This window comes from Athene cunicularia, assembly GCF_003259725.1.
Source record: "Athene cunicularia isolate RWA chromosome 2 unlocalized genomic scaffold, athCun1 chr2_part1, whole genome shotgun sequence".
NCBI lineage: Eukaryota > Metazoa > Chordata > Aves > Strigiformes > Strigidae > Athene > Athene cunicularia.
The window spans coordinates 23338295-23364786 of NW_020799095.1; the positions used below are offsets into that span (position 1 = coordinate 23338295).

Sequence of the window (26492 nt, forward strand, 5' to 3'; positions counted from 1 at the left end):
GGTGGGGGGGTGGGGGTGAAGCAAAAAACCATGACGTGAAGCCGTGTCTATAAAAAGCAAAGAATACGCTGGGCGCAAAGAAGCCGTCAAGAGAGGGATTGCCAGGCTCTCCGTGACCAAGGCCTCGGTTCAGGAGTGAAACTGTCAGGTTGCTTTGTGAAAGGAAATAATCACTGTCTCTGAAAGACATTAGGGAGAAAAATCTCATTTGTCAGGTTAATTTGTGCATGGTACTGGAGTTGGGTTGTAGTTGCTCCCTTTATATCCTGGCAGGAGTGCAACTCTGTGCCTGGAAGCATTCAGTGCTGTTACTTACATGGTTATAGGGTGTTTTGTAACAGGACTGGTGAAGCTGATGCTGCAAGAGGCATGTGAAAAGAGAGCAGAGGGGGTGGGGACAGGTTTATATCCCATACATTGATAGTTCTTCAGGGGCACTCTTAGACAACCAAGAGGAAAGCAAAGAAAAATGTCTAGTTAAGAAAAATCACTCTTCTAGTAAATACTGTTGGCATAAAGTTAAGTTCAAGTTGATGGTGTTTTCTTTTAATAACTCGACTTAAGTGAAATGTAAATCTGTGGTATTATGGAAGCTGAACAAAATAGATCTGGGTTATGGATGCGGTTTTGTGCATAGTATGAACTATTTAAAGTGTAACACTGAGGTTGGGATGATTAATTCTGAGTTAAAATTCTGGCATGATTACATTTAGCAATTTATAAATCATCACTAATTTATAAATCAGCACAGAGGAGCTGCTCTGAAGAAAGTTGTTTTAACAGACTCTTGTACTTCATTAAAAATATCCGCTTTTCAAATACTGATCAGGTCATCCTTTAGTTTTGTTTGCAGGATAACATACTAACATTCTTTGCTACTTACGTATAGGTCACAGGACCTATCCTGCCCTTCCCCAACTTTTGGCCCCCTTTCCAGAGATCCTATTGAGAAAGCATTTTCTTCAGAGAGGTCTCTTAGAGGGCATCTGGAAGGCAGTGGGGGATGAATGATACCAAAGTTGGCTTGAGAACAGCATGCTGTGCTTTGGGCAGAGGCGATTTTTTTTACATACACATCTGTGATGTGTTTTGGCCATACTGTTGGCTTTATTTTGGAATGGCTTTTTTTTCTGTTAAGGCCATCAGAATAATATTAGATAATAATTGAGGACTTTTTTAAAATCAAGATTTCTGTGACTGGTTAGTTTTGTTAGACCTGTTCTGACTTGAGAGTTAGCAGAACTGTGGAGATGTTTCTTCTTCTTACCTGAAGTTATGAGAAGTTTCATTGGTTTTATGGCACTGTGGTGGACTAATGCCAGTTTTCTGGTGAGATGGCACTTGCTCTACTTCACGGGGATTTTTTGTCCTTGGAACAGATTGAGTCTTAATATTGTTGATGACTTGTCTTTGTGATCTTAGGGCATTTTTAGCAACTACCACTTTATTCCTGGTGTTTTATAATTTGTTTTACTGGGCAGTACAACATACCAGAAATTCCAGACGTGATTAGGCACTTGGATCCACATTTATCTTCCCACATTGTGCATTTTATGACAAGAGGGAGCAGTGGGAAGCTGACAAAGTGATAATATTCTGACATAGTAATTCTGTAGGCTATATAACATGTCGGTGTACCATACATTACAGCAGTTGTACATAGTGTATTTGTTACAGCTTCCCATTAGAGCAGGGGAAGGAAACGAGGATTGCCTCAGTTAGGCCCTCCTTCAAATCCACATGAGAGCAACAAAGGTTTTATTTGGATCCTATTTGAAACATTAATGTGGTCAGAGGAGAAAGAGGTAATTTTAATGGTTAGTTTGTACTGGATACTAAAAATCTTACTGAATTAATGAATTCAACTGGAGTAGTCAAATCCCAAGGTTTCCATTCTTAGTAACTACTATTTTCTAAGGTAACTCCTTGGTCAGTGTGAGTGGTGTGAAATGTCTTGTCACTTATCTCTCCCTGACCTCTCTAAATTCTAAAGGTGCAAGTCACTGCTTTGTCGCACTTGATCAGTAGCTGATCAATGTCTTCCTGATTACATTCTGAATACATTTTGGATACAAAGTGTTTTAGGTTTTGTCTTAACAGCTGCAAAACTGTATTAAATTAATTCTTATCCATAACATAGTCTACCTTCTCCAGCTCTATTTCATTAGAGTGAAGAGACAATGTGTTGATAATATAAAGGATATCCTGGGTTTTGCTTCTTTAGTAATATGAAAAGAAATCTTGCTTATTCATTTATTTTCTCAGGTGCTTGTGACTTTTACCTATCAGGGTTTGAAACCAGTTTTAAATAAATGGATGGTGAAGGAGAGGCAGGAAAAGATAAGCTAGAATGCTGTATGTGCACATACATCACAGGTTTCAGTCTGCTATTCTGGATTGTTCTGATGTAAAAGTTAATTTTTCTTCCGGAAGGAGGACTATTAATGAGCTAAATAAGTTCAGTATCTTTGAGCTGTTAGTTTTACTTATCATAAGCATAGAATGCCTGTCAGAACTGTGACCTGTCCTCAAACTACCACATGCAAGGAAGATACCCAGATATTACAAGAAGTTCTCAGATTTATTGCAATTTGCAGACCACTAGTAATTTTCCAGTGGAATCAATCTTCCATTTAAAACTTGCTGTCAGTAGGCCCATTTTTCTTAATTTCATATATTAGACCTCTTGGAAGTCATTTGCATACTACAGGTTGAAAATTACTGTTGTAAAATTTGAGAATCTACTTGAACTTTCAGATGGTTGACTGGTGGTGTGTGGACATATAGCAGCTTTCTTGAAATGTATGAATGAAAACTCTTTCCACAGTTATCATTTTCTCCTCTGTTGCATATTTGGCAAAAATGTTGATATCACAGGTTGATGAAATTGAGGCGTTGGAATGATGTTGTAATTAATTAGTCCTCATATTCATATATAAGATTTGTTCTGTGATAGAAACTTATGGAGGAGATAAAGGGAATATTCACCTGGAGTGGCAATGGAAAAAGCAAAATCTAACCTTATGATGCCTGAGTAGAGAGGCTTCTGAAAGATCTAATACAAATGTTAGTGTCATCTCACAATAACTTACTGTCGTGGTTTGAGCCTAGAGGGCAACTGAGCACCATGCAGCTACTCGCTCACTCCTTCCCCCTCAGGAATAGGAAGGAGAAAATACAACAAAAGGTTCAGGAGTTGAGACAAGGATGGGGACGGATGGGTCATCCATTGTGGTCATGAACAAAAGACAGGCTGGTTAGGGAAGAAAAAAAAGAACATAAATTTAATTCAGACACTAACAACAACAACACTTAACAGAGAGTAGGACAGTGAGAAGCATTACCACATCTTGAAAACACCTTCGCCCACCCCTCCCTTCTTCCTGGGCTCTGCTTTGCTCTCAAAATCTCTACTTCTTTTCCCTCAGCAGCGTAGCAGGGCAGGGAATGGGGGGGGGTACAGTCAGTTCCACTGCTCTTTCCACCTCAGGGGGAGGACTCCTTGCACTCCTTCCCTGCTTCAGCGTGGGGTCTCTCTCACAGGAGAGAGTCATCCACAAACTTACTCTGGCATGAGTTCTTTGCACAGGCTGCAAACTATTCCTGAGCTGCTCCAGGCTGAGTCCCTCCCAGGTGTTGTAGTCCTCTCAGTGCCGAACTACAACAGCGTGGGCTTTCCACAGAGTCGCAGTCTTCTTCAGGCACAGCCACCTGCTACGGCGTGGGGTCCTCCATGGACTGCAGGCCAGCATCTGCTCTGGCATACCTATCCCCCTTCCTCCTCCATTCTTTCACTGGCCTCAGTGTTTGCACAGATGTTCTCCTCACAATTCCAACTCCTCTTCCCAGATTCCCCTTGTTAAATATGTTACCACAGAGGCATGGCCACTGTTGTTAATTGGCTTGGCCTTGGCCAGGGGAGCTTTTGAGAAGCTTCTCACAGGGGGCCACCACTGTAGCCCCCTTCAATTAGTACCAAAAAAACCCCACCATACATGCAAACCCAGCACAGAAATGTTCTGATCACTCATCTTCAAGAAGAAATAACTGAAATTAGACCAGGTGCTGAGAAGAGCTGAAAGGATGGTCTGAATATGTAGTGAGTCTGCCTTGTCATAAAGAGATAAGGGAGATCCTGGTTTGTTTGACCAAGTGAAATAAAAGCTATGTAGGACATGGACTCCCCCTGCTAGCTCAGGAGGGGATTAACAGAAGGGGAGCAGAACCTTGTGATAAAGGACACTGTACAAAAGCAACGTAGTATCTACTACCCCTGATAAAATTTTCTTGCAGAAATTCGGAGAACGTCCCCTTGTTAGAGCATGTGGATTCTGAAATGCCCAGTGGCAGCGGAGAGAGGTGGGGAAATACTGCAGAAGTTTTAAGATGGAGCTTGTCTGTTTTCCAGAAGTGATCATATGCGTAGCAGTGGTATGGGCCCAGGGAAATTGTTGCATTTAGCTTCTGTCAAAGCTTTAAATGTCATGCCATGCAACATGCCAGTCCAGTTCTCCCGTCTGTTTAAAACACAGCTTCAGAGACCCTTTATTCTTTTTTTGGCACTTGCCAATGTTTAATTCCTCTCGAGTGGCTTCTCTTCTATGTCAAGTTTAAGCTGCTTGTCTGTGCCTTAGCAGGCTAAAGCTGCATTGTGTGCATCCTGTCTCTCTATGCGTGATTCTTTTGCTTTTCCTTTAGCAGCCTTCTAGGCTGCCTGAAGTCAGAGATTAATCTTTCCTTGCTCTCTCATTCCTCAGTCTGTGTTTAGGACTGGCTCCCCTGCTATATGGCCACACTCCCAGAAATTCCACTTGAAATCTCATAATATTAAAAATGGTTTCCAATCCTAGCCCTTTTGTAAAAATTATATGAAAAATTAGGCAATGGACATGTTTTCAAACATTCTTCTTTCACCCTAAAATACCAAAGGCAGCAAGGAAAGTGTTCACAGTAGTTTGTGGAGCTGAAACTCTGCTAACTATGATGGAAAATTTTAACAGAAAATGAAAGGCAGGTTTAGAAGAGCATTAGTCTGGGGAATCTTGTTCTTCTTCCTCTCTTTTTGTCCAGTGCATAAGAAAATGTCATTTTACTTTTCTGTGGCATGCCATCATCTTCAGCAGAGCTATTCACATTTCAGATAACAACACAGGATTCTCTTTGGCTCTCAGTTGTTCCTTAGAGATGTCTTTTGGATCAATCCATTAGCAGCTGTTGTAGAAGATGTGCTGTACTTTGTCATCTTGATTTTAACCAGAAAAAGTTTGGGAAATGCTCCTCTGTTGCTTGGTGGATAATTAGGTAACCCATATACTTTGGGACTACTTATTTGTCCATTTGGATAGAAATTAGTTTACTTCTAATACAATTTTATTCAGTAGAAAGGTACTTTACATGGGTGATTTAATATGTCATAGATTCCAATTGGAGCAGGATAAGTGATAGTAGCCCCCCTCTCTCCCCTGGTGTATTAGAAGAGCAACAGTGGCTGTAGTGTTATGGAAATGGAAATCCAAAAGGCATCGGACAGTTGAGTTTGACGTGTGGACATCTTCACTCTGGCCAGCATGGAAAGAGCTGTGAGAAACATGTTTAAGCTATTAGGAAACTTGGATGATTGTTTGGAAATATTTCACTATGTTTATGAAATTATTTGCTTCCTTTCTAGCTTTTTATGTCCTCACTCTTGATTATTATCCATTTTTTTTTGTTAACTTTTTGGTTTTTTAAACAACTTTTCCTCCTGGTTACTAATCACATTAGTTTGCCTACTCCTGTGTCTTTTAGTATTTGCATCCCCAGAGCTAAAGCAATACAAAGTTTAAGGTTGAATTTTTAAGCAAATGCTGCTGATGTGTAAAACATGTAAGTATATAATGTCTATTAGTATTATATTTAAGTGTCTGTGAGCAACTTACCAAAGTATTATATACTTTTTTTTTTATTATGTTCAGACTTCCAGACAGAAATGTCATGGAGCATTTAGCATTACTTTCGATTAACACAATTTTAGCTAGGTTATAAAATTATTTAATTTAGGATAAATTGCCTGAGGGAGACAATAAACACATGATTATTGCCTCAAATAGTTTACAGTATGGGGTCTTTACTATGCAAAGAGTAAATTGTGTTATCTGTCCAAAATGCAAATAGTTCTATTGAAATCTGTAATGCCTAGGGAGGCAAAATTACATTGTGCAACAGGAACAAAAAAGGCATTAAATGAATTTACTAATTTTAATATTAAAAATTATGAATAATATCAGATATTTATTGATCTTTCTCTTTGTGTTTTTACTAAGCTTGAGACTTGTTTTTGTTTGTTTGAGGAGAAAGAGCAAAAGTGATGAGGAACCTACCCCAGATCAGTCAGTAACAATTTTGCCATAAAATTGTCACTCACTTTAATGCATGTATAGGTTTTTTAGTCCTAATTTGAAATTAGCCAATAGCCTAAAAAAGCTAATCAGAAATTTGCATTTTTCAAAAATGAACTTTATATAAATAAGCTGCTGGGTGCTCTGATTCTTCTTTTAAGAATGTACTGGTCAAAGTCCTTTGATTGAAGCGGCTTCTCCCGCTTTCCTTTCTGTGGGATTTACAGCCAAAATGTAGGATTTTAGATTCCCCCTAGTCTTTAAAAGTCCAGTTCTGTAACTGAAGAGGAGATGTGTTCTCCGATTGACTTTAATATGTGTAAGATTGGATTCTAATAGTCTAGTGACTATATAATATCGTGGTGTTTCTCCAATTAGATACATACAAAAAGATTAATTTTAAAATAATAGAGGACAGGTCAAGACATTTTGAGATTTCCACTACAGTGACTAGGTGATCATGTGAATTATCAGTTGCACTTAAATCTCACTAACAATGATGGATAGAAGTCCAAGATAGAAACGGTTATAACAATACACCCTTTGTGGTCCCTCAAATTAATTTAATAAATGTTTTGGAGATTGACTAATATACATATAATGACCTTTTTGTTTAGGTCAATGTAAAGTCTAATATATCTTGGAGATTAGTATTGATCAGAGTAAAGCCAAATCAATCTTGGATTTTGAGGGTCATTACACTTGGAAATAGGATGCAATACAGAAGATAGTGCAAATGTTTCATTGTGGAAGGCTTTTACAGTAATTATGGAAAACTAATTTTTTACTTAGTTGTAGTATCTTAAAAAAAAAAAAATGGACAGCCTGGTAAAAGATCAGTTATTTAAATAAGTAATAAGTTAAACTCCTTACATCTTTCCTTAGTTTTGACAGGTGACATCCAACCTTCCTGAAGTCTGTATTAAATTCCCTTTTGCTTCAGTGGTGGAGGGATTTTGTCCTCCCTGTTTGAAGTCATGAGCTGGTGTTGAGGAAAAGGTTTACTTATGTTTGTTTAGAAATATATTTTTTTAAATGGTAAATTGTTTTCTGTGTTGTCTCCCTTCCTTAGACATTTTGGTCAAGTTCAGTCTGCACAGTTGGAGGACGACATGTGTAGAGAAGTGAAAGAGGTGAATTATAATATAACATACCCTTCAAATATTGCATAGCAAGCATGATTGATTTCACTGAAGGTGAACTAGTGCTGCTTGCTAAATAAGAAATATCTGAACAGAACGGGTCTTTTTTTAAATAGATTGTTTTGTTTTGTTTTGTTTTCCCGATGTAAAGTCTCTGGCCTGGGTACGTCATTGAAAAATAGCCTGGTGGAAATTTTGAAGATCTTGGCTGAGAATTTTCACCAGAAGTAAATTTTTCTGAAAATCTGACTTTGACTGAAATGCCTATTCTGTATAAAGTGAAACAGCGCAAACAGTATTTTATCCAAGATTCCTCTGTAAAAGATATCTTGCTTTCCTCTCATATTTTCAGAACCTATTAAAATAAATGAAGGTTATTCTACTTATCTTCCATGCAAAAGTCTTCTGATATAACTTTTTCTGCAGAGAGTACTGGATGATGTTCTCCACAATTAATTAGTAAAATTCCATTGATATCTGTGATTATACTTTTGCCTATCTTCTAGCCTCATATATTAAAGTCTCAAAAACTATAGTTAAGATGATAGATTGTGCATTTATATTTATAAATGGATACATATTTATAACCTTAATGATGTGTTTGAATGCAAATAGAAGTTTATATATACATGCACGTGATTCAGGCACCCTGTAGCATTGTCCTTGAAATGAAAGCCTTATATAAATGCAAGCTATTGATATTGGAAGTGATCTTCAAAGCTGCTCCATTTTAAGATACTTAACTGTTAATAATGAGCTACACCACAGATATAGCATTAGTTCATATTCTGAGAGATCAAAGTGCCAAGATTATAGATAGCACTTTTCAGGCTGTGAAGGTCCTTTTACCTTATCAGTGGACTTCTCCTGAATTTTTCATAATAGTTATCCTCAGAGAAAATCTACTGTGTGTATATTAAGAAATTCATCTTATTTGTGTCTGAAATAACACTTTGTAATATATTAGCAGGAATTTTTAGAGAGAACTAATATATATACCATCTTTTGCTGTACTGGAAGTAATACAGTTGCTGTGGATTTAAGGTAGGCTCAGCCAAAAAAAAAACTATAAAAAAATCTGGTAACTCTTTTTCAGAATAAAATTGTTTAATAATCAGAATGAACCCATTTTTAAAAATGCCTCAGAAAGTATGATTTTTAGGGTAGAAATATTTTTCTTCTTACTGAAATGTTTTGGATGAAATGTCAAGATTATTTTCCAATTGACATCCCCACATAGGACAGTATTTAGGTCAGTTTTACCAATTAGAAGAAGTTTGTCCACAGCCATGTCCTAATGCTTCCCATTCCTCTATTTCAGATGCTCACAAAAGAAGATACTAGAATTGAGTTAAAGAGTTGTCATTCTTTAGCGTCCCAAAAGAAGGAAGCAGTATAGTAATAATATTGCACAGAAAGAACTAATGTACCTTGAGCTAACTAATCAGCCTCAACATGCCTGTGAGTTCCTTACAGCAATCTCTTCTTCAGAGTATGAATTCAAATGCTGATATATTTCGTGTGCGAAACCTTTAATGCAGGAAAATTGTATTATGAGAAGTGATGCAGCCACCTGATTCATTTATTTAGTTGGTTTTGAAGAGTCCACTCAAAATGGGTCAGGCTTGCACTGTGCAGGCTGACTTTGAGAAAGTTTGAAGATGGTATGAAACTTGGCCTATATTTTTGAACTGGGACTTCAGAAACTGGGCTGGAGAAAAAAATCAACTTATATAAACTTTTTTTCTGTGCATAGAAATGTTGATGTTTGGGTACTGATTTAATCCCATTCTAACAATTCATATATTAAACGTGCATCTGAGTTAGGGACTGGTTTATTTCTTCATCAGAGAGTCTTAGTCACTAAGTGAAGTTAATTATAATTTGTAGCTGTGTAAGAGCAGAGGAGGCTCAAATTGCATAGTCAGGCAGATGTCTAAAAAGATTATGTCGTATGTCTGAAAAGCAGTTCCTTGTAATTTTTAATACTTTGTTGCTTTTCAGGAATCCTATTGAGTATTTTTGAGGTAAAACACTATTTTGTTTCTAAAAAACCTGAAGATTATTGTAGTACTGGTACTGTGTTGCAAAGAGGTGCTGCTTTGTTTGGTATCACAATTCTCAATAGTGTTTGCTTGAACTCTGCCTCGAACTATGTTAATATGCTATATTTTCTCAGAAAACAGTTCACAATCCAGTTCTTCTGCCTCTAATGGTGTTAACTGTTCATCACAGAATGTTCGAATTGTCTGACTTTGAGTGTGAAAATTTTACAGATATTTCAATCTATTCTTACTTAGAAAAAAATGTGAATAGTGTTAGTAAAAGCATGACATTGGGGATGCCTGTTAGTAGTGTAGTTTGGTGTGTTGCTTTTTCAACTACTATCATAACAACTTTTCCAAAACAGAAAGGTGGCTACAAGAATACAAAAAAAGTTTGTGACATAGAGCTATTTGCCCTTAGTTACTGCAGTTTTTGTTTTGCTGGTCTAGATTGGTCTCTCCTCTTTGAGTTTCTCCAGCCCTTTCAGAGTCTTCTAGTAAGTCCCAACAGCTCTTATTTTGCTAAGCTCTCTGCATAAAAGGATGGACTATCCTCTGTTTCTCCTGTATATGAGAACCTGTAATGATCAAAAAGGAGACTGATACTTCTGAATTTTGACACTGACTGACACTAGTATTTTGTTGTAATTCAGTATTTTACATGCTGATCTAGTCAGGCGTAACAAGTTTCCTATGAGCATGTACAAGGTCCACTTTAAAATGAGGAAAGGTGATGTAGGAATCATTCAGGACACAGAAAATGATGACATGGGCTGATCAACTGATACCAAAGACAAAGAAAATATTTTCCTTAGATGGGGTTCTCTCGGACCTTAATCTTTAGACCATTTCTTTGCCAAGAAAGGGTGGACCGGATGATCCTTGAGGTATCTTCCAACCTGATATTCTTTGATTCTAATGCATTAGATCGCAGTGCTTTCTAGGCAAACATCTTCCCAATAAAATTGTTTTGTGTTATAAAAGTTTAGTGGTTTTCAGATACAGTTTTGCCTGCTCCATGAAAGTTTTTAGGAACACTTGGGATTATAATTTTTTTCTTCTGGTTTCAGAAAGAAGCCTGTCAAGACATGAAGAGAGCTTCTTAGCTCTTTGTCATGATGGTAGCAGTTTTGGTGACCTAGCTGCTTAGTCAACTTTCAAAGTTGTTAAAAGCAAACTTACTTGGGGAAAAGAGCAAGTATTATACAGAGCTCTGCCACAATCGACTTTCTGTTATGAATTTGTTGTACCAGAGAAATTTTACTCTGGGGAAGTAGTGACATTATATGCCTCCCATTTGAGTGCTGTGGCTCTCTGTGTATGCTCATGGCATAACTTGTCATAAAAGTGCTACTGATAAAACAAAGGCCCTTTTCTATTACTTTTTGTCCTACTTACTAAATAAAAAGCACAGATAATGTGGACTAACAACACTTACTGTAATCATATAAAAGTAAAATCAAGCTATTCAACTAAAGTAATTAGAATATTTTTGTTGCTTGACTTCTGTGTTTTCTTTTGTTTTAAATTTTTTTTAAAGTTTGTTCTGTATAATCTTGTGGTTAGCCCTATGAACAGTTTCCTAATGTAATATCATTATATGGACTGAACCACAGCTTAAGCCTGGCAGGCAATTGCCATTCAGTGCATGCGGCGTAGGAAGAATGGCTTTGGGTTAAATCGCTTTGTGAAACATTTTAAAAATTAACTTTCTTCATTTTTCTTTGCTTGTTCCTCATGAACAAAAGAGACTTTTTCTCTCAGAAATATAAATGGAAATGCATGTTAATGAGCAGAAAATTCCTTCACATGCTCTAAAAGAGTGTTACAGTACCAAGAAGAATTGAGATTCTGATGTTAGGCTTCATCAGCCAAAGAATGCTCTTTGGAACAAATTCTGCCTGAGGTCACAGCTAAAACATTTATTTAACTCGTCTTATTAGAAAACTTTAAAGACTTCCAATATAAATTAATAATTAAAAAAGGCATCTGTTAGTAAATAACTGAAATAACCATTTTTAACCTAATAGTTATTAGTTACCTATGTAATATTTCTGAAGAACAGTTCTCCAATAGAAAATAATGTGTGGCAAGAGTACAATAAGAGAATAAGTTGACAGTCTTCAATATGGGAAACACATTCTTCTACTTCCATGCCACCATTAGTTCTCTTAACCAATGTTAAAGCTTTCAGTATTTTAAGATTGGGCATGGTCACAAGCTTGGACACTGAAGGATGTAAATAGTAGAAGGGACTAGGCTGCAGTTTAAGGTACACAAATGTCCAGTGTGGCAAGTTCCTAATAAGTAATCATCTGGGTAACGATTTAAGGTAAGTATCTCTACTGGATCAGAGTAAAATTGAAAATTTTCAACACTAGAAAATAATTGATTCTTAAGAAAGATTGTAAGAAATGGAGGTAGCATAAAGTGATCTTTTGCTTGGAAGAGACTGTCGGCTTCTGCTGGTCAGCACTTTGGTGTATCTCAGAGCAGTTTGGTGTCTTGCAGTCTAGATCTCTGTGTGATCATCGTGTTTAATGACTTAAGCTTTGCTACCTTCTATAATCCTTCTTTTTAGCATTTGAACTTCAGAGTATGTTGTGACAATGAATTCCACAAAAGTGTTAAACATCTGTTGAATAACTCTTGCTTGCATTTGAAAATTCCCAATAATTTTATTAAATGGCCTCTAGTTTGTGAGCCTCTATTTCTCTTTCATACTCTTTGATTTATGGTCCTCTGTTCTAGCCACTCTGTATGCATCTCTCTTCAGTGATGAAAAATACTTTTCTTGTAAAAGTCACTGTGTAGTCTCTGAGCATCTGTGTTGCTAAGCCCTACATCTTTTCTAGTTCTTCTGTATCTCTTTGTGATAGATTAAAGAGAACAGCAACCAGAGTTTGAGCTACTAGGAATAAAGTCATATTAGGATGATTCTTGGTTTGCTATCTAAATATTTCCAATTAAGCCTTCTCCCACTTGCCAAAACTAATCGATTTTTATCTGCTGCTAGACATCAAGGTGTCATTTTCAGACAACTGTCCTCAATGACTCTGAAATGTCATCCTTATAAACTGGTATAGAGCCCATCTCTGTTTATACATGACTAGGATTGTGTATGTGTATTATTTTAACACGTTACTTTACATTTATAGGCAGTGAATTTCACCTGTAATTCAACTTTCCACACTTGTGGTTTTGAAATCCTTATGCAACTTTGATATTCTGAATTATTAGCAGGTGTTTTTCCTTCACTATCACTTTCTAAACAGTTACTTTTATTCACTCATGAGTAAGTGCATAGAAAATGAAAGCATATATATACATATATTGATATACAGACAGATTACGTATTTTGCTTATTACACGTCCATATTATATTTTACAGATATATTTATATTTATATATGTTTTAGTGAATGAATAGAATTCCTTTATAGATGTAACCTATCCTCTCATTCCTGTATCATTTGTACTTTCTATTATTTTCTATTAGTGTTACTTATATGCAGTAGATATCTATTAATAGTCTATTTATGTCACATGAATAAAATACCATTTTACACATTAAGTCTGTTTATACGCAAATACACACACATATTACAATTCACATACTCCCATTTTTTATTTTAGCATCAATATAGAACACACATATTTAATATTAGTGTTATTACTAATTTTCATATATTCTGTTTAATCCTTATACTGCCAGTTTTGTAAAACTGTCAGAGATTTTCTGATCTAGTTTTGTAGCCATTCTTCCTCCTGTTAAAATTATAGCAGCATTGTATGAGAGTTCATTCTGGGGTCACCGAATCTGAGATTTATACTGAGATGTGTAAAAATAGCAGCTGGCATCAAAAGTGGTTTTTAGTAGCTCCATATCCACCTGAACAAAATCTGCAATGCAACTTCATCTGGACACAGGGATTTTTTTGGGACCCTGGAATATATTTATTTTTATAAAGATTAAACTTTGTAAGGCTCTGGCTCTGTGGTTTTAACCTCTGCTTCAGTGGGTGGAGCAATTGTTTATGAACAGTTCGCTGTAATTTTGCAAGTTTTTGGAAATACTTGTGTGCTAGAGAAGATCCACAACTGTAAAATGTAATTGAAACCCAGTCTGCACAACTCAGTAAAGTTCATGCCTGCTCTATTCCATCTGGCTCTCATTGCTTTCTCTGCAATTACAATTACATCTTGAGAAGATTTATTCAAAGAAATAACAAATGTTTTCATACCTTCTTGAATCAGTTCCCTGTGGTACAGGAATTGAATATGGAGAAGCAGTACCTGTATGTGTTCATTCATAACAGGTGTAAGAGCGACCATCAAAGGGTGTTCATAAGAGTGGGGGTTCGGTGAAGTCATGGGCGTGTTCTGCAGGATGCTGTATGTGCCCTTCCTGAAGCCTCATCTGGAGGTAGAGGGAGGTTTCTCTGCCCTCTGTCCCTTTTTCTTACATAGCAAGGCAGCAGGGACTTGCTGAGAAGAGTGCTGTTCATGGGCTTGCAGTGAAGGTGAAGATAAGACCCAGGTCAAAATTGTTCATGTGCTATGGAGTGTTTTATGATTTTGCTTGAGAGAGCTGGCTTATTGTCTGTACTAATACTGCTTAATGTCCTACACAGAGCCTTTTAGATAGAGTGCTGCACTGGTGTTTTGTATAGTTACTCCTTGTAATGTGTTTGGATGTCCTTCCACATTATGAATTCATAAGCACATTTAATATATGGCTTTTAGTCTGTGGTGGGTAAGGACATTCTTGTTTGGTGTTTTCCTCACAGCTGAGTACAACAAAGGGCCTCTGTTTGCTGAGTAAACTTCAGTAGAGTTCGGCTGCATCTGAACAACAGTATTAAGGAATGTTGGACTCTCCAAACAAACCAGAAAGGATTGAACCATATTTTTTTTCCAGCTGAGAGGCTACATTAACAGAATAAACAAAATTGGAGAACAATACCTCTTTATTTAAGTAAGCTAGACGAGTTTTAAAAATGTGTTTGAAATCTGGATGTCACTTTTATAACAGAATTATAGCTGAAGAGATGCGTGTGAGACTGAGCTGATGTCACCCCGTCAGCTCTGCACTGCAGTGCTTCCAGCAGGAAGCTGTTGTAGATGAGAAGGAGGGTTTGGGTGGGTTTTTCTTGTGGTGTTTTTGTTTTGTTTTCTGTGTGTTTTGGTTGTGTTTTTATTTATTTCTTTAAAGAAATGCTTCTTAAATACCAAGTATTTATTTGCTGTGACCTCCTGTGTGTTATTGATTATAATTAATGTTGAACTAGGGTACATCTGCATTCAATTTTTAAAAGAATGAGCTGGAAAACATTCCTTAGGCTTGTTAAGTAATTGTGCTTTGTTTTCATACTGAGAAAAGTTGCTTCTTGTTAGGAGAAGAACCAACTGTTTGCATATTTTCTGAAATAGTCCTGTTTACTGGATGTGAGTGCTTTTATGTGAGTTCCAGTTCAAACAGTGATGGCAAGACTTAGTCTGAAGATTTTTATTAAGAATAGGAATACAAATTAGTCTTATCTTGATTTAATCTCACCTGTTAGCTGTGAAGACTTGTGCTTCTTGGTTTGCTGTCTGTTAATTGTTTTTTGTCTGGTCAGCACAGGATGAAAAACTTCTCTTGCAGGCAAAGTCAAAAGCCTGAGGGGGCTGTTAATAGTGCCATTTCTTACCACTGGCCTCAAAGGGAGCCAGGACTAAGCCAGAAATGTTGCCTTCCTCATAGATGCCATTTTCCCCATAGCTCCTTATCTGAATGCAGAACTGCTAGGAAAAGTAGAGAAATTCATGTGAGCTTTTGTTGCTCTGCTTGTCCTGAAATCTGATTTATGTGAGGATACTTTTTTCTTGTTGGTGTTAGAAATAATTAAGATGGAGAAATGAAAGAGTCTTTGAGTGTTTGTCATGTAAGAGATAATTAAAAACTAAAGTAATGTTTAGTAGTTTAGTATTTATTAAATTGTAGTTTAGTATTTATTAAATTACATTAAACTGTGTCTGTTAGAAGAGGAAGGATCTAGCATTTTAGTTTCCAAGATAAAAAAGAAAAAAGGAAGAGTTGGATAGGCACCTTTCTGCAAGAGGTAACTGTTTTCCTGCATTATATGCTATATCCACTGAAACAGGCTTGCTTTTCTGTGTACTCCTGCTTCTTTTATACTTACAATTATGAACATGTTACTTGAAGATATAATGTGGTGTATCTCAGGACCTTAGTGGTGCCTTGAGGCCCTTTGCAGCTAAGATTAACATCTGCCTTCACTTTAAGCCAACCAGAAGTTGTCCAGAAAGTGCCGATCACTTGTTAAATTCTAGATGAGACCTGAACTACTTTCCATTAGTAGATTGTTCTTGCTACAGGTTTCCTTCTGTCTCTAATACAAAATAGGATTAAAAACTGCTGAACTTTCATCCTGTTCTAGCATTGTGTTACCTCCTATGAATAGCTGACTTTAGGTTAAATGTTTTGTGGCAAATTTTCCAAATTGGTCCATGCCCAGTATCTCACAGAGGCCAGCATTGCACCCCTGTTTTCTCTTCAGCCCCTTGCTAGGAATAATGTTTCACTTGGTTGCTCATGATGGTAACCTCTTTTTTTTTTTTTTTTTTTTTTTTTTTTTTTTTTTCTTTCTCTCCCCATTGCTTGTGATACTACTGGAAGGTTTTGAGGGCAGCACATTACTGTGTGTCAGAAAGCCTGATCTGCTCCAGCATCGGTTGCTTCAGGGCAGAGCTGGGACAGAGACCCTTGCCACGGCTTCAAGAGGCCGAGCAGTGACTAAAGCTGCAGATCTGCTAGAGCTCAGGGTCACCTGAGCAGCGCAGACACATCTCTGACAGCTTTTGTACCAGTTGTCATTCACAAGCACTTGAGGAAACCCAGGAGAGAAATTCACTGGTTGTGCACCCAAAGGTGAAAAGCAGTGGGGCATGGTCTGGCCATGCTGTCCTCCCTTCAGGGCTGCTTGCACCCCCCCGGCTGGCAGAGATCTCTCTGCCATTTAATTGTCATCTCATATCCCCCAGGGGCTGTGGCCAGCTCCCTCATCGCCTCATCCCTCCGTGCCTGCAATCCACAGCACATCCCTCTGTAATACCATAGTGCTTGTGACTGCTAGCATGGACTGGGTCCCTCTGGGAGTCCTGCCAGCAATGCTGTCCAAAGGATTGTTTTTTAGGATATGGTTATCAGTTTAATTTGCTTAAAATTTGCCTTAAGAAGAAATAGGCCATGAGGTCTCTCTTCCTGGAAGAAATTTCCACCAGGCAAAATCTGTCACAGAGCATTAGCTGTACACTGTCACTCTGTGCTGCTAAGAAAAAGAGCAAGTGAAACTAAAATAGTTCTAAAACAGTTTATCTCTCTTAAAATTTCACTCCCTTATTCTGTATGCTATATGTACTATTAAGAAGACAGGATCTTTTAGGAACCTGGCTGCTCTGGTCAGGGCTTTAAATCCTGACATCTTGGGTGTCTGACACTTTTCCCTCTTCTGTAGATAGTTTTGATGTTGCATGAAATTATGAATTTTGATGGGGAATAAGGAGCAGATAAACATTTAGCATTTGGAGAGCCTTTCCCACAAAGTGGGAAACCACAAAATAGGTGGATTTAATACATCAGGATGAACTCGCTGACCATAATAGAGATACAGACTGCTGCTGAGCCCTTGAAGTTGTCTTCAATGATACAATCCGTCTTAATACTTGGTGGTAGTTATGCAAATGTAGGGAATAAAAAAAAAGCATGTTTGTGAGATCTAGATCTACCGTATCTAATGCTTTTGGCTAGATTTGTCATGAGAAAAAGTTTGAATACTTGAACTCTCTAGAGGCACTTTTTTTCTTCGTGGTTTCAAAATATACCAAGTGATGACAACAGCCAAGCCAATCCTTAGGTTTCCCTTGGAATCTCTGAAAGTAATTGTTCTTGAATCAGTTCTTTGTGTATCTGGGAGAAGAACACTACTTCATATTCGTAACAAAGAGATTGTGTATCAGTTCTGAAGGTTAGATATGTAGGTTTGAACTTGTCTTTGAGGATTTTTCCTCTAATATTTAATACTCAATGAAGATTTAATAACTAAAATTATTTTGTTTGAACACATGTTCACACCAAAAGATTAGCATAAATAACCAGTTATTTGTGTTTAATAGGAGGAACTAGGAAAGAGTGGATTTGTAAGGTTTGGGATTTCCTTTTTTCTTCCTTTTCAAAGTCATGATAAAATTGATGCTGCACAGTTTAGGCAGAGCAGGTTAAGCTGCCACCTTATTAACCCCTATCACTGTTTGCAGTTAAGCAACTTCTTCATCAGTAGTAAATATTATAAATGATTCATAACAATTACTTTGTTTGCTTCTGCATTCTGGAAGGTTAAGAATATTAAAAGGCCAAGACCAAAAGGGTCTGTTTATCCCTCTTAAAGCTAAAGAAAACAATCATGACCACAAAAAAACAGTCCAGCAGTATTGTTTAGCAATTCCATGTCTGAAGTTCTGTTTGATTTATCATTCAATCGGTTCTTACTCTATTTTAGTAAGTGTTATGCATTACTTTCTTCAAATCAAAACAAATATGTTTGTTAACACATTTTTTTCATTATGCTATCTCAGATCTTATTAAAATAATCAGTCTTAAAAACAGTTATTGGTGTTAGGGATATTGTCTTTTTTTATATAATCACATGTATTGTTGACCTTTCTGTAAGATTCGCAGAGTCAGTGTCACACAGTATAAATCTATAGTTCATGCTTTTTGGTTGGTTGGTTTTGTTTTAAAAGCACAATTAGCTCTCTCTTGCATTGTGTTACTTTGTAACCGTTTGGACCTTTCCTTTGTTAAGGCAACATACAAGGCTCAGGGAGATCTGTTGGCATTTTTAGTACTTTGGAATGCTGTTGCTGCTGCTGAAGACTTAAAAATATTATTTCAAATAACTGTTCTTTAATAATATATTTTTTAAATAAATAGAACATCATCATCATAGTAAAACACTGATACATCATTTTACTTCCTTAATACACAGGAGAAATAGTTTTTGAACACTTCTGCCTTTTGTTTTGGAAAGAACATCAAAAGGCACAAAATTTTTAACGCTAAACTCATTGCTTGATAAGTTTAGGCATTCCTTTCTGTATAACTACAAGAGCATCAATGGAGCATGTGAATTTCTGAAAGGTGCTTTCATGACCAGTCTACTAGCCAGGATAGTTTCAATCAAAGGCTTAAAAATTCCTGTGGTGGGGTTTTTTGTTAGTTTGGTTGCTGGGTTTTTTTGTGTTTTTTTTTTTTTTTTTTTTTCCCAATGAAACTTGTTCCTAATAGATTTTTTTGGTTTGTTTATTATAATGTGTAAATTGAGCTATGAATTGAGCTATGATTTAATGTATCTATTTCTCAAGTATAACTGTGTTAGTAAATTGGGTTCTGGTAGAAAGTGGAATATGGAAAGAGTGTAACATTGAAGTGTTTTAGGATCTGCTCTGCAAATTCCCTTTGAGTTGATTAAAGCAGACAGCTCCTGGCCCTGGAATCAACACAATTACAGAATTTGGTTGCTAAGAAATGTCACTGTAATACAAATGTTTCATTTAGAAAATAGATTAGCTCATCTTAGTTAAGAGGTGAATTTCTTTCAAACATACTTTTTATTTGAAAAGCAGTGATCTGTTCTAGCTTCTATATATCCTAGTTAAAATCCTGTGGATATTTTCATTATGTTATTGAGACACTTGGGAACACTTAAGATTAATGAGACTATTTAGGATTATTTTTTTGCTTTCTTTTTATGTCTCACGTTTATTTAATTTCTTACTTTCTTAAATGCTTATAAATAAACAAAATATTTAAATTTATTAATTAAATTATATGTTCCATGATTTGAAGTACTCTATTATGAACTTGTAAGGCAGTTTTACTGCTTGTGTTTCACTATTATATTAGATATTCTTAACGTCCATCTGTCTTTCTCAGGTAGAATGGTAGTATCTGTTTATTAGGAAAACTGAAGTTGGATACCATAACTGAACATTGATACAATTAGTGCAAGCCCAGTCTAATTTTAGAGAAAGCATATTTATTAGGATTTTTTTTTCCTGAACCAAATCATAGTAAGAAAAAACAGATGTGAAATAAATCCAATCACTTGGTGAAAACCAACATATCAAGAGGAAATCTTATGAAATTTCTTATTTACAGCAAGTAATATCAACACCTTCCAAAATTTTAATGTAAGAAGTTGCTAAATATTTAAATATGTAGGCATTGCATCAGTTGGAGATTACCTGTTGGATTATGGAGTGGTGTGAAGACATTGTTATAAGTAAAACAGATTTGAGTTTGTCGTATTGGTCCATAACAAGTTTTAATTTACAAGGAAGACAATGTGCTGTATATTCTTCTGTCTCTGGACGCATCAGAGGATGCTGTCCCCTTCTGGATGTCAGTCACTTGTCCTCTGTTTTTTGGCATGCTTTTGTCATTTATCTGTTGTAAATTGTACCTGCTGGTAACTCTCTGTTATTAAAGTATCTGTTTGCACCTGGGCAGCTTTATCTAGCCTAAACTCTTCAGCTCTGCATTAGCCTATGCTGCCAGGATCTTGTTGAACCTAGTTTTTCATCCATGTGTTGATGTCCCAGGGTAAAGATGCCAGTTGTCACATATGGAGTGCTCTGGAAGCAGCCAGAAGACAACCAGCTGGCAAGGGTTCATTCATGCCACTGTGGGAGCTCTTACTACAGGGATAATGTTTGTATCTCTGGATTGATATGAAACTGCTGTGTAACCTTTACTAAGAATCATTAATAATCATCATGTTCTCCAGCACAGCTACAAAACAATTTACATTTTAGAAAGCAATCATGTGTAGCATAGTAAAATTGGACAGTCTGCAGCTTTGTTCCCTGGCAGAATTGGGTTGTTTGGTTCATTGAAAAGTAATTAATGGTAGCAAGTGGTAAAGAAGTAAGAAGGTTTGTAAATAAAGGAAATCTGATGAGACAAAATGAAAGCTAGGTGTCAGTAGCCAGAATTTGGGAGTGTCCAACACTGTTGATCTTTAGAACTTTTGGGTGCAGAGATGTTAAAATGTATCTGTGGGCCATTTTGCACTGAGGTGTGGGCAACCTCCCAGCTGCATACTGGAAAATCTTTTGTCTTTGTAGTAGCGAACTTGTAGTTAACATCAGTATAGCAATGAATATATTGTTACCTTGCATCCCTGCGGTGACTAATTTTTGTGGGTTTTTTCTCCAAGGTTGCTACTAGGTGCGTAGCTGGACAGAAAATGAGTTTTCTCATGAAATCATGAGAACAGCGAGCTGTTCACAAAGCAGTGCCTATCAGATTTTTTCACCCAGAAATTAAAAAGGCTGAGATGTGGCACTCTGTGTCTTATGATGAGTTCTTCCAGAGCAGACCCTGGGAGGTGCCAGCAAGAGGAGGTGTTGGGGTCAGTGTGGGCTGGGGTGTGTGGTCCTCTGTGCCTGTGTGGTACCACTGATGCGAGCTGTGCAGGAAGCAGTTGCTTCAGAAGTGAAGTCTCTTGCACAGGGTGGTTTTCAGGTTATTTCCTGTTGAGATGACTCCAAATCCCTGATGGCTTTGTACTTCGAAAACAAAAGCCCTCTCTCTCCTAGGTATAAGTGACAAGCTGGTATTGAGACAGAACCTTCAAAAGCGTGTTTTGTTGATCAGCTGTCAGAATGTGTGAAGCTTCTTCCTGTATCAAATGGCAACAAACCAGGTCAAAGCCCTTAGGTGCTGTTTGATAAACACCTTTGATAAGTCTTGGGGAGCCCAAGACTTTCATTACTCAGTTGTATGTTGAATTGACTTCAATATGGTTCTGCAAGTTACAAAAAGAAATTTTATCTGTTTATCAGGAAGGAACATGAAAATGAAGGTATGTAAGAATCTTTTAGAACTCTGTTACAACAAATGAGTACCAGGAAATGTGGGCTTGATTTGGAGAGTTTGCTACCACAGAGAGTTTTAAGTATTATAATTTGATCATAGAAGTAGTAAGTTGAAAGTTGTATGAGAAATCACAAGCAGTTGTAGATATTGTGTTTGACTGACAATATGCAAGAGAAAGTGTGTTACGATAAATCCTTGTCATTCAAAGGTATTTTTTTAGTCTTACTTTCACAGTTGTTTTCATTATCTCCAGCACCAAGTTTAATGCACTATAAATAATTCATAAGCCATAAGCAATTTAAGCTGTGTGTGTTTCTTCCTGAAATACAAATCAGGGTATAAAATTCATTTTACTGTCTTACTGGTATCATTTTAAGACTATAATACTCTGTTCTTAAACCCAAATTCTGCTTGCCTTGACTCTCAGATTATCTCCTAAGTAATTAACAATATAAAATGATACACTTTTAGTGACTGAAAGCCTTTTGATTTTAGTTTAGCTTAGATTTTATTAAATTCTTTAATATGTTTGATTTCTCCCCTTTTGTTCCTTTAATCAAAGTTGTAAAACTCTGGATTGATATGAAATCTTACAGGAATTTTCATAGTTAATATAACTGAGTTTTAAGTTTCCTGTGATTGCCAAAAAGCTGAAAGTAAGAATTTACACTGGAGCCTGTTTTCAATACCTTAACTCTTTCCAAATGGGACTTTTCTTGAAAAAAAAATAAATTGTTTTATACATGACCTCATCCAGACTAATTTATTTCAAAGGATTCCAAAGAGGGATTTTACTAAACCCTGCTCTATCACTGTCAGCCAGTAAACCATACTAAAGTTTCCTTGAAGGTCACAAAGAGAGAGAGAGAGAAAAAAAGTATGTTTTAAGCTTTTCCAGATTATGATATTCTACAACAGAGTACTTTCTTTCCTATGGTATATACTCTTTCCTGGCTGTGGCTGGAATTCAGAAAGGGAAACTTTCCAAGGAAGGATCCTGTCCTGTGAGGCTTCATCTGAAATTTGGGCATTTTTCTCTATTGTCACTCAGGAACAACATGATTTTTCAGACCTCATGTATAGCTGAAATTGGGAAGTGTAAATTATATTTTAGTGTTTGTCAATACAGTTTTACAGAAAATCCCGTTACTGTCTATGGAGAATTATTCTTGCATAATAAATTAATTTAGAAACTGTCATTGAACTATCAAAAAAAAAAAATTTGAATCTTTAAAAATGGGCCACTGCAAATGAATTTAATTAGGACGTGCTGTCCCAGAAAAGCTCCTGCTTGACTTTGAAGATCTGGAGCAAAAGTTATCATTAGACAACAGTCCTCTGTAGGAGAGCAGAGGCAGCGAGTATTTTGGTTTTATTTTTTTCTTTTTAAATTGTTGTGTTTACTTTTTTTTTTTTAGTGTGCGTTGGCATATCAGTTCAAAATGTGGCAGAGTTCAGCATGAGCTGACTTTGTTAAAGTGATAAAGTGATGGAAAAAAGGGCAATTGTTGAATGTAGTACTAGTATCACTGAACTAATAAGTATTAGTAATATAGTGTGTTAATTTCTGAATACTTGTCCTCCTCCCCTTTCCACCCCCATTTTAATTTTTAATAAAATGTAGTTGAAGGAAAACTGTCAGATAGCACAGAAGATCTCCTGAATTGTATTTAATCAGAAAAAGTACTCTGTCTTCTCTAGTGCATTACACGGTAGTGTAGGCATAAACTTCTCAATATATATGTACTATTTAACTATAAACACTGTTTTTATTAATTCATGCTTCAGAAGATAAGCAGATTATGCTGACCTCCATTGGGTGTAACTCACTAGAATTTATTAAAAACTACTACTCTCCATGCTGTAGCTGTGAGTTGTTTTTTCAAGATAAGTATAACAAATCAGGCATGTCTAATTGTAGCAAAGTGCTCAGACTTTGTTAGATATAATCTAATACATACTGTTTATCTTGGTTTACCCTCTAAACCAAATTGTTTTTAAAAATGCACATTCATTGTGCTACTAGAGAGTTAACTCACCAATTGCCCAGACAAATATAAGACTTCCAGCCATATTATACAGATGATAGTAATGGAAGCATCTTGTTTATAGTTTAAGACATTGGTTGATCAAATGTTTGCTCAGGTCTTGGTGCTAATTTACGTTTATCAAAGAGTGAGACTAAGTTTTATCTTTAATTTTCATTACTTCTAGAATAGAAGAATGTTGTGGGACATTTCTACCAGAATATCAATAATAGTGTAAATTTTAATCAATTTTATAACTCTCACAATAGGCTCATATACTTTGTTCACCATACTTTATTCTACATCGCATATTTTATTTCTCAGCTAGGAATATGTTGTTTCCTAATCTGTGTTCCTTTTTTAAGGCACAGGTAGTGAGCTGAAAATATTAGCCAAGTGTGCTTTAGGCTTGAGAGTTGAGTTTGTATGTCTGTGCGGTATGGTGGGTATGCCCTTTGCATCACATGTGTAGTCACTGCCATACCCCACATGGACAGGACTGATTGCCCATGTGGTGCTTTGACAGTTTTCATGTATGAAGCAAATTTGAAGTAATGCTGAAGAGTACTGAAATTTCTGCAAATGCACAGGACATCTGTCCAAATAAGTCTTGGAGCTGGTTGGTGAGTGAGTGCACAGCGAATATGTCAAGATTTACAGATGTCCATTACTCCCATTGAGATGTTCCAAGTCCTTTTTGGAAAAAAAAAAGTCTGCTGAAGAAAAACTTTTCAGGTATGTCTTTGTTCTAGGAGAAGAGTGCTTATACTTATACTTGAGCTTGGTTTCTTGTATTAATAAGATGGTAACATTTCACTGAACAGGCCTAATTCTGTAAGAGTGAGATCAGAGTGCAGAATGAATTATCCTGTTGTAATTTAAGATTAAACATGAGTAGCTTTTACACAACGGATGATATGGATATTAATAGAAAGACTGGAGGAAGTTTGGAAATGTAAATGCATGTGGTAGACCTTTCAAAGACCTCTTTGCAATGGTACACAGGTACAAGGGCAGCTTGTACAGATCAACTCATGCTGCCCTTGGTTTGAATTTTGATAGGTGTGTATGTCTTGGAGCCTGAAGGTCAGTGTGAAGTGTAGAAGCTGTGTAGGACCCTGCATGAGCTGTGCAGCCAGCAGCAGTAGTAGGGACCACAGCTATGGAACTGCTGGTGCTGGGGGGCAGCTGCATACTTGGGTTTCAGAGAAGGCACAGCTTCTCTGAAAACTGCTGGGGGTGGTACTCTGTACCTGACAGAAGATTTTTTTTTTTCATGCTGAAGCTATGGCTTTTGTTTTTGGTTTTGTGTTGTGTTGGGTTGGGGTTTTTTTTTGTTTTGTTTTGGGGTTTTTTTGTTTTTTTTTTCTTCCCCTGTACTGTTTCAGTGGACCGAGTAGGCATGGGTTAGTTATACAGCCATTTTCTTTCAGTCCATTATGAATAAAATTTTCTCCGACTTTGGGCAAAAATTTTAAGATTTCGTGTTATGCTGAATTTGTTTTAAAATATTTGTTTCTATTTTTTCCTTAAATATCACCTTTTGTGTCATTCGCATTCCTCATGACTTTAAAATGACTAAGAGCATATTCCAACAATTCACAGCTAGTGGGTCACTCAGTAGGATTTGGTCCTATTGGGGCTTCACATGTGAGCTAGCTCTTGGAGAAATCTTAGATACCAAGTTTTGGATTTCCTTCATGTGGGATCCTAACCATGACTTAAATCAGTGTTGCATAAGATTTGTTCTGTGATAGATTAATTTCTTAATAGTTACAGATGCATAAAACATTTTTCCCCAGTCTGCCCAACTTCTGCATGGCAGACAGGAATGCTGAGCTTTTGTAAATCCCAATATAATATCCTTTTTAAAAGGGATGGAACATCACATTGAAACTTTTGTATAGATTCTTTACCAGGCTAACAAGCACAAGTCCAATGTAAAAACTTTAATAGTAGTCAAGTACTTTGATTTAGAAAATTAAACTTCCAAACTCTGCTATGGGTGAAAGTAGAAGATTCATAATTATTTATCTCATTGGACAGAGAAGTGTTGGATAACATGACATGGATATTAAAAATATTGAGGAGTTTTTGGCTATTGTGATTAAACCAAGACATAAGAATATTTCTCCAAACTGAGACTGCAAATTCTATAGAGTTGATTAGTATTCTATTCTCAAACCTTTTTGTTCAAGAGTTTAAAACCAATAAGAACAATTTGGTCATAAATTTCATATATCTGTCTTTTATGTCGATACATAGTGGCATGATTGATCAACATACTGCACAAATAATCACACGCAAAGCTTGGTTAATGTTTTCCACTCATAGGGTGTGTCCAGCTCCTGTGTTCAAGTTGCTGTAGACCAAACTATCCCTTGAAGTTCATGTTGCTGCTGTCCTGACTTTTGGCTATGGCATCATTTGTTAGTGTTTCGATCTTTCATCTTGCCAGGTGCTGTTGTGAAGAGCTGTTTGCATTGATCTGGATTCTGATTGCAGTAGTACTTTGCACTGCCATACATGCCCTGAAGTTAATCTGTGTTGTGCTTAAAGATCAGAGACAAGAACATTTATTCTTTTCCCATGTGTTTCTACATGTTTCAGAATAACAAGTATAGTTTAAGATTTCTGTGGGTGCCTGTTCTGGATTGAGCTGTTTCTGTAAGACTCTGTAGATTAAATACTAGAAATAGAATAGTTAGGGTTTCCAGAGCCCAAGGTAGAAATTTTTAACCAATTTTTTGATGCTGACTAATAGCTGAACACTCTGTACAGAAGCTTGGGTTATATCTTAGCACAGCCTGTCTCATTTTCCTGACACCTGCCATTAGCAATATCACCAAAGAATTGTAATTGCGTATATAAACAAGGCAAGTAAAAATTAAACTTTCCAAAAGAAACATTAAACACACAATGTTCAGAACAAGACAGCAAGACTGTTAGCTTGTGTTT

At 36.5% G+C, this 26492-nt stretch overlaps 1 long non-coding RNA gene across 1 annotated transcript; it reads left to right on the plus strand.

The window, feature by feature from the left end:
- Positions 1–199: 199 nt before the first annotated feature.
- On the plus strand, positions 200–3752 carry LOC113476221. Its single transcript, XR_003397679.1, has 3 exons — positions 200–210; positions 389–391; positions 3624–3752. It is a non-coding gene; the product is annotated as an uncharacterized LOC113476221 (long non-coding RNA).
- The last annotated feature ends 22740 nt before the right edge of the window (positions 3753–26492 follow it).